Raw genomic sequence first — 9,459 nt, 5'->3', positions numbered from 1 at the left:
CAACCACCGTATAAGCATTAAAGACAGAGGACAGCAGGGACTCAGTATTTGTGTGCACATGTATGAAGAATAGATTAATGATGTTCAGACTTTACCATTATTAGGCATATTAACTTTCCCAAGGCAGTTCCCTGCTGATTGTGTGAGGTACAACTTATTTCCATTTGTTTGTCCAAAGCTGTTACTCCAAAGATTTCCAGAAATCCCTTTCACTTTGAGGAATTAATGAATTCTTGCCTTTCCTCTCCTCCCATCTGGGATGAGGTCACATCATAATGGTGTTTTCAGTCTCCAGTCAGCGCAGAATCTTCCCCCTCCCAATTCCCTGGACCATCTTAGTGGTTGCAGACCTGTAGAGTATCCCAGGTGAGAACGAAGACCCTGGAGCGCCATAGCTTTGAGAGGGTTTGGGACCCATTTTCCATTTTCCTTTTGGCAAGTTCCCAGAGTTCGGTCAGCACTTTAGCTCATAGGAACACCCATGAGTTTGGGCAGTGTGATGTGCAGTAGAATCAATCCTGGATTTGAAGTGAGATCTGGACTTTAATTTCAACTTTACCACTTACAGCCTCTCTATGTAACCCTGGGCAAGCCCCTCTCCTTGTCTGGACCCAGCTTCCTCATCTAGAAAACGAGGAGTTTGGGCAGATGGATAGATGAGATCATTTTACCTTGAGCTTTCTGTGATTGCTAGGATTGGCCATCCTCTTTGCTGAAAAGTCAGATAGAAATGGCAGCTAATTTCCTTGAGATGGAATGAAGGTGAGTTTAGTCTCCTTTGGTCCATCATCCTTAAAAATATCCCCCAGATAGATATCCCAAAATACCATCAGTTGAAACAAATTAAAACTCTGACTTAACCTAGATAGCTTGAGGTAGTACAGTATAGAGGTTTAAAGTGTGGGCTTTAGGGGTGCCTGGGTGACTCAGCCCAACTCTTGGTTTTAGCTTAGGTCATGATCTCAGGGTTGTGAGATTGAGCGTCACACTCCTCGTTCAGCATGAAGTCTGCTTGAGGATTCTGTCTCTCCCTCTGCCTCTTCCCTCTCTCTCATGATCTGTCAGTCTCTCTCTCTCTCTCTCTCTCTCTCTCAAATAAATAAATAAATCTTAAAAAAAAATAATAAAGTGCGGGCTTCAGATTGAGCAAACCTGAGTTGGAATACTAGATTCATCACCTATTAGGAGTATGGCCCCACCAGTTTTTCTTCTGAGCCTAATTTTACTCATCTGCAAAATAGGAATAATATTAGTACCACCCCCAGTAGGATTATAAGGGTTCAGTAAGCTATTGCATCTAAAGTGCTTGTTATAGTGCCTGGCTGCTTGGCAGAGGAAACACTAAAAAAAAAAAAAAAAAAAAAAAAAAGGATGTTTTTGGAAACTCTTTTTCGAAGTACCAGATGGTAGGGAAAGGAGGCAACAGTAAACTGAGACTTAGATAACAACACGGGGGCACTGCATGAGTTTCCTGTGACCACTGTAACAAATTACCACAAACTTGGTGGCTTTAAAGCAACAGACATTGATTCTTAGTTCCGGAGGCCGGAAGTCTGAAATCAGTTTCACTGGACCAAAATCCCTCTGGAGGCTCAAGGGGGAAAATATACTCCTCAACTTTCCAGCTTCTTCCAGAGAAGAGAAAGTTGCTCTATTCTTCAGCCTGCGGCCATATCACTCCAATATCTGCCTCCACCTTCATATCACCATCTTCTCCTCTGTGGGTGTCTCTCACTACTCCCTCCACTTGTCTGTTATAAGGACACTTGTGATTACGTTTAGGTTCCACCTGAGTAATACAAGATAACACCACCTCCCCAACCCCCGTCTCAAGATCCTTAACTCAACCACATTTGCAAAGACCGCCATTTCAAATAGTGTAACATGTACAAATTCCAGGGATAAAGACCTAATTATCTTTCAGGGCCATTTTCCAGCCTAGTACAGGTACTAAACATTTTTCAGGTCTGGGGTTTTCTGTGCTATAAAAGTTTCCCAGGCCTCATCATCCTTCCCTATGTACATCCTGTAGCTGATCTTTTTGTCGCTCTTTCAAAATTCTAGTGTGGATAAAATGTCTCCAGAGGGAGGGGGACAGGTTGCTGGATGTGGTAATGCTAGTTCTCTTTTTCATGAGCAAGATCGAACTACTTATAATTTTTCTTTCTTTTTCTAGCTTGATGAAAATGTGCATTTTCTACACTGTCATAGAAAAATACAACCATGACTTATATTTTCACAATTTATGTGGTTGATTTCATGGTTCCCTCATGAGAAAAAACTTTTTTTTAGTCTCTGGAAAGCATTAGGACTCTTGCCTCCCGACTCTACCTCTTACTCTGTGATTATCTTATGGGATTCTAGAAGGTTCATCCAATCCATGCGCATGGAATGTCTTTCCATTTTTTGTGTCATCTTCAAATTCTTTCATCAATGTTTTATAGTTTTCAGAGTACAGGTCTTCCACCTCTTTGGTTAGGTTTTTTCCTAGGTATTTTATGATTTTTGGTGTGGTTGTAAATGGGATTGTTTTCTTAATTTCTCTTTCTGCTCCTTCATTATTGATGTATAGAAATGCAACAGATTTCTGTACATTGATTTTGTACAATCCTGTGACTTTACTGAATTTGTTTATCAGTTCTAGCAGTTTTGGGGGGAGTCTTTCAGGTATTCTATATATAGTATCAGAACATCTGCCCTTATTAATCCAAGGTGTTATAGGCAATAATTTCTGCCCTTGAGAATTTGAAGGACGGTGCATGGCATACGATGAAAATTCCAAAGTAGTCAGACCATAGTCCTTTCCTTTGAAGTGCTTGCAATTTTGATAAAAAGGAAAGAGGTGGGGACACCTGGGTGGCTCAGTCAGTTGAGCGTCTGCCTTCAGCTCAGGTCATGATCCCAGGGTCCTGGGATCGAGCACCGCATTGGGCTCCTTACTGAGTGGGGAGCCTGCTTCTCCCTCTGCCTGCTCCCCCGGCTTGTGATCGCTCTCTATCTGTCAAATAAATAAATAAATAAATAAAATCTTAAAAAAAAAAGACATCTACTGGAGAATACCTGGAATCATAGAATGTTCAAGTCTTCTTGTGGGTGAATAGAGTTTGAGGATGATCAGATTGTATCCGTCCCCAGGGTGAATGTTCTTGGTCTCTGTGTCAAGCAGAATGAGCTTTGGACTAGTGGTCAGAAGCCCTTGGCTCTATTACTGGTTTACCCATCATTTCTGTGTGGTCTTGGGTAAGTTGTCTTCCCCTGTGTGGATCCAGTTTCCATATCTGGAACGTGAGAGAATGAGACTGCCTCTCAACACAAGGAAAATATTAACAGATTCATGCAGAGTTACTGCAAAAAAAAAAAAATGGGAAGCAGAATTCCACACATATCAACTGCAGAATTTCCCCCCAGAAACGATCATAAAGCCAAATAAAACTGTAGGACAACACTCTAAACAAAATCGGACTATTTTCCAAATGAATAATAACCACAGTAATGCTAATAAGAAAATGGCCAAAATATATTGATAGCAGCAAGTTATTTTATGGCAATTTACTATGTTCCAGGCACTCTTCTTAGTACTTTACACGTATCAACACCATTAATCTTCACCACAACCCTCTGAGATAGTATTACTACCATCATGTTACAGATTTAAAAGAAATGGAAGCACAGGTTTTAAAAACTGAATGAGTGGTAGAGCCGAGATTCGGCGCCTGTCTATGATGAAATTAATGACAAATATGTAGATAAAAGGCCAATACAGAATTTAAAAAGTAGAGATTTGATTGACTTCTGCGATGTCCTCTGGCTTTAGCTGCGTACGATTCTACACCCAACATTCCCTTTCTTTTTGCTGGAAAGTCAGAGTAAAAAGTTCAATTCCATGAAGCTGGAAGTCAAGGCACTTTAGTTCTCTTGACCCAGTTGTCTTGACTACTTTTAGCAAGGAAGTATCTGGGAATTCCTTTTCCAGCATCTGGGGGCCACGTGGTTCAAGCGGATTCAACCAGCTCCCAGAGCAGAGCTTGTACACTACATATTTTGGGACTGCCAAGAAACAACTAGTTTATCCCTGGGACAGTTTCCATCTGTTGCTTTGTAGAAATGTTTGAATTTCCACTGTCTCCAGCACGTCCATGGATTTAGAACAATGTTCCTCGGTCAGAGCCCCAGAACGTGTTTTATAATGCTCATGTTCCAAGTGAACTTGGACCCATGGCAATCTGCCTAGAGAAACCTAGCCATCCTGGGTATATTTAGGCAAAAATAGAAAAGTGACCACAGATGGTTTCATAATCTGGTCAGTCCCAGGTCCTGGGCCAGATTGCAATCTTTGGGATCTCAAGCCTTGAAAATGGTGTCCATCCCTCATGTGCAATTTAAAACAGAAATAATCCTACTCTATAAAATTAACGGAGGCAATAGGCACAAGGAGGAGATGGTGCAAGTGTCCTGTGATCCACAAATGGGTATATAACATGTGATACGAATACAATGGAATATTATTCACCCTTTAAAAGGAAGGAAGTTCTGACACATGCTACAACATGGATGAACCTTGAGGACATTATCCTAAGTTAAATAAGCCAAACACAAAAGAACAAATATTGTACGATACCACCTATATGAGGCATCCGCAGTAGTCAAATACATAGAGACAGAAAGTAGAAGGGTAGTTGCCAGGGGCTTGGGATGAGGGGAATGGGTTATTGTTTAATAGGTACAGAGTTTCAGCTCTGCAAGATGAAGAGTTCTGGAGATGGATGGTGGTAATGGTTGCACAACGTGACTGTACTTAACACCACAGAACTGTATATTAAAATGGTTAAATAGTTTATCAAAATTTTTTAAACTAAAAAAATGGAAGATATAAATGGATAGTGGTTCAACACATTTCTGATTTCTCCATGGTGAGAAACATCCAGTTCTTTCAAAGAAAATATGTCCTTAAGGGGATGGGGTGACTCTGCTGATGTCCAAAGCAGACACTCCCCTCTGCCTTTTTGATGATACAGAATTAGCCAGATACCACCAGGTTGAGGGAGGGAAGACCATAGCTATCCTGCAGGGCTCCCCCCTCAGCCAATCTGCTCAGTAGGCTCCGAACTCTGGTGCTGGAGAGAAGGAAAAAGTCTAATCAAATGAAATTCCTTTCAGCCAACATTTATTGAGAACCTTAATAACAACCGTTAGTATCTCTTAAACTTATTAGTGTTAAGAAAAACTATCTGAGGGGCGCCTGGGTGGCTCAGTTGTTAAGCGTCTGCCTTCGGCTTAGGTCATGATCCCAGGGTTCTGGGATGGAGCCCCACATCGGGCTCCCTGCTCCACGGGGAGCCTGTTTCTCCCTCTCCCACTCCCCCTGCTCAAGTTCCCTCTCTCACTGTCTCTCTGTCAAATAAATAATAAATAAAATCTAAAAAGAAAAAAAAAGAAAAGAAAAACTAACTGAAACATGTTACTAAAATAAAAAGATGACTGTGTGACCTTTTTTTTTTTTTTGAGATTTTAAGTAATCTCTACACCCAATGTGGGGCTCGAACTCACATCCTGGAGGAGATCAAGAGTTGCATGCTCTACCACTGAGCCAGCCAGCTGCCCCTGTGTGACCTTTTAATGTCATAATAAAGCACTGACTGGCAAGTCTACTTAAGAGACATCTGCTTCTAAAGAGAAGTTTAACGTTATTTACACAACTGGTTAGGGCCCAGACATTCTACAATTCTGTAAAATGATAAACTGTGATGATTTCCTTTTCTGTCTGTGGTTTTATTACCCTGTAAGACATTAATCCATTTTGTATATAATTTGGCAATCTCATTTTTTCCAATGTTTTTCTTTTTCATTGACTATGAAAACTTTGGATTTTATATTCTATTTTGAACTGGCTTTGTCATCCTGCTAGTCCCTTTATTACTGAGCTAAATGAAACTTTGACCCATGCTCCCTGTCTATTTGTATGAGAATGATGTTTTTAACATACTGAGAATTATACTTGACACTAAATATAAGATCTGCGATTAAGCAATTTCACAGACCCATGATACCCCTTTGAGATAATTTCTATTTTATCCCCATTTTCCAGATGAGAAACCTGAGGCACAAAAAGGATTAGATAATTTTCTTTTTTTTTTTAAGATTTATATATTTATTTATTTATTTATTTATTTATTTATTTATTTATTTGAGAGAGAGGGGGGGAAGGAGAGGGTCAAGAGAGGGGCAGAGGGAGAGGGAGAGAATCTCATGCAGACTTCCTGCTGAGCGGGGAGCTGATGTGAGGCTGGATCTCACCACACTGAGATCATAACCTGAGGCAAAATCAAGAGTCAGACCCTTAACCAACTGAGCCACCCAGACAACCCCAAAAAAATATTAGATAATTTTCTAAGGGCCAATTATGTGCCAGGCATTTTGTGAGTCACACTTTTCTTTCCTTCCCTGGATGTCCTATTTATTTCTTCATTCACGCAATAAACATCTATTGACACTATGTGCCGAGTACTCTGCTAGCCTGGTGATGCAGAAATGTTAAAACACACTCTCTGCCCTCCTACAGCTTTTGGTGTGGAGGACAGATGCTTAAACAGACAATTATCATGGAAATAATTAAGGGCTATGAAGAGCGAAAAGACAGGGCTATGGTAGAACAGCAGGAATATCCAACTTGTGGGTATGAAGTTAGGGAAGGCTTCCTGGAGGGGCTCCTGGGTGGCTTAGTCGGTTAGGCGACTGTCTTCAGCTCAGGTCACGATCCCTGGGTCCTGGGATCGAGGCCAGCATTGGGCTCCCTGCTCAGTGGGGAGCCTGCTTCTTCCTCTGCCCACCCCCTGCTTGCGTTCACTCTCACTCTCTCTCAAATAAATAAATAAAATCCTAAAAAGAAAAAGCGTCTTGGAGTAGGTGGCACCTACTCTAACAGGTGTTGGGGGGCCAAAGAAGGAGGTGAGAATCACCTCAAGATAAAGTCTCAATTCCTTAATATAGCAGGAAAGACTCCTCATCAGACCCCTGCCTCCCTCTTCACGTCTCATCTGCCTCCCCAACACCTGTTCTGTTTCAGCCGTCCTTAAGTACGACCAACGTCTCAAGCCTATTATTTCTTCTTTCTTTCTTTTCTTTCTTTCTTTCCTTTTCTTTCTTTCTTTCTTTCTTTCTTTCTTTCTTTCTTTCTTTCTTTCTTTCTTTCTTTCTTTCTTTCTTTCTCTTTCTTTCTTCCTTCCTTCCTTCCTTCCTTCCTTCCTTCCTTCCTTCCTTCCTTCCTTCCTTCCTTCCTTTTTCAAGATTTTATTTATCCAGGAGCACCTGGGTGGCTCAGTCGTTAAGCATCTGCCTTCGGCTCAGGGCGTGATCCTGGCGTTCTAGGATCGAGCCCCACATCGGGCTCGTCCACTGGGAGCCTGCTTCTTCCTCTCCCACTCCCCCTGCTTGTGTTCCCTCTCTCGCTGGCTGTCTCTCTCTCTCTGTCAAATAAATAAACAAAACCCTAAATTTTATTTATCCATTTGACAGAGAGAGAGAGAGAGCACACAAGCAGGGGGAGCAGCAGGCAGAGGAGGAAGAAGAAGCAAGCTCCCCACCCAGCAGGGAGCTCAATGTAGGACTCGATCCCAGGACACTGGGACCACGACCAAAGCCGAAGGCAGACACCCAACCCATTGAGCCACCCAGGCGTCCCTTATTTCTCCTTTCATATTATATTCTTGCATCTTCTTCTCCTTCTGTCTGAAACAACTTTTCCCCACACCCTCTGCCCTGTCCCCACTCCTACCACCCACTTGTCCTGCAGGACCAGCTTAGGTATCGCCTCCTTTGAGAAGTCTTCTCTGACCCCCAGGCTAAATCAGAGGACTCTACTCTCATAACTTAGATGACACACATACTTCTCAGCTCCAGTCTCCAACCCTCTGGTCCTCTTTCTTAGTACTTATTACTGTATTATCATTGTTTGTTGATATGTCTCTCTTCCCTACTTGATTGTCTTCTTCATAAGTGGGGATCTTATCTGTTTCAGGTCCTAGCACACAGTAAGTGCTCAATAAATGCCCACTGAATAAAAGAATGAAGTAGCAGGTGAACTACATTAGAGGAAATAAAGGAAGAAGAGAGGATGGCTCCAGAAGCCTTTAGAAATCACTTGTGAGTGGCTCAGAGGAGCCGAAGCGTAGAGAGTAGTGGCAATGACTACCTAATGAGCTAATAGAAATAATGTGTGCCCAGAGCTGTACTAAGTAATTCTCTTACACCAGCTCATTTCCTTCTCACAACTCTGTGAGGCAAGTACTGTTATTCTTCATATTTTACGGGTGGTCTCAGAAGGGCCGAAAGGCGTCCCCTAAATCTAACAGCTAGTAAGTGGCAGAGCTGAGATGTAAACCCAGGCAGCGTCACCTGAGCCCATGTCCTCATCCTGTGTCACACTCCGTACCACGTCTGCTCTGGGGCCTGGAAGGAGGCAGTGGGCTGAGAAGAGAGCAGAAAGATGCTCTCCAGGATTGATAGTCCAGGAGAGAAGACAAGGGATAGAAGGTGACAAGGGAGCTACAATGGGAGGCAAATTATATTGGTTTTGTAAGAAGAAGAAGAGGTAATTTCTAGCATCTCAGAAGGCTTTTCAGAAGGATGTGGTGTCAGAGCAGGGCTTTGAAGGAATGGGGAGAATTTGGAGAAGTCTGGAGAAAAACAACCAGAGTAAAATATGCATAAAAAGGATAATACCTCAAAAAGAATTTATTTCATCTTAGTAACGCAAGGTTAGTTTGACAAAAGAGACTTAATGCATTTGCCACATTAACAAGTTAAAAGATGGAAACTTGTATGATCATTTCATTACATTATGATAAAGGGTTTGAAAAACCCAAACATTTATGATAAAAACTCAGTCAACTAGGAATAAAAGGAATCTTACTTAATCCAATAAAGGGTATCTATAAAAAAGAATACAGCAAACATCATGTTTAATGGTAAAAAGGTGAAAACTTTCCTTTTTAAGACTGGAAAATTATAAGGATACTTAAAAAAAATAATTTCTATTGACATTGTACTAGAGGTTGTAGCCAGAACAGTAAGTTAAGAAAAGGAAACTACAGGGGCGCCAGGGCGCCTCAGTCGGTTAAGCATCTGACTCTTGATTTCGGCTCAGGTCATGATCTCAGGGTTGTGAGATCAAGCTCCATGTTGGGCACTGTGCTGGGCATGGAGCCTGCTTAGGATTCTCTCTCCCCCTCTCCCTCTGTCCCTCCCCCCCCAAAAGAAACTATAAAAATTAGAAAGGAAGAAATAAAAGTCACTATCTACTAGTGATATGACTATGCATACATAACATTCAAAAGAATCTACAATTATTAGAATAAATAAAAGAGTTAATGCAACAAAATTATCATATTCCAATACCAGCAATAAGATGTTAGAACATGGCATTTCTTTTAGATACTATTTTCAATAACATTTTAAAATATG

Source organism: Ursus americanus, chromosome 22, assembly GCF_024610735.1.
Source record: "Ursus americanus isolate L20-20 chromosome 22, mUrsAme1.1.p, whole genome shotgun sequence".
Classification (NCBI taxonomy): Eukaryota; Metazoa; Chordata; class Mammalia; order Carnivora; family Ursidae; genus Ursus; species Ursus americanus.
Note: the sequence above shows the minus strand (reverse complement) of the source record.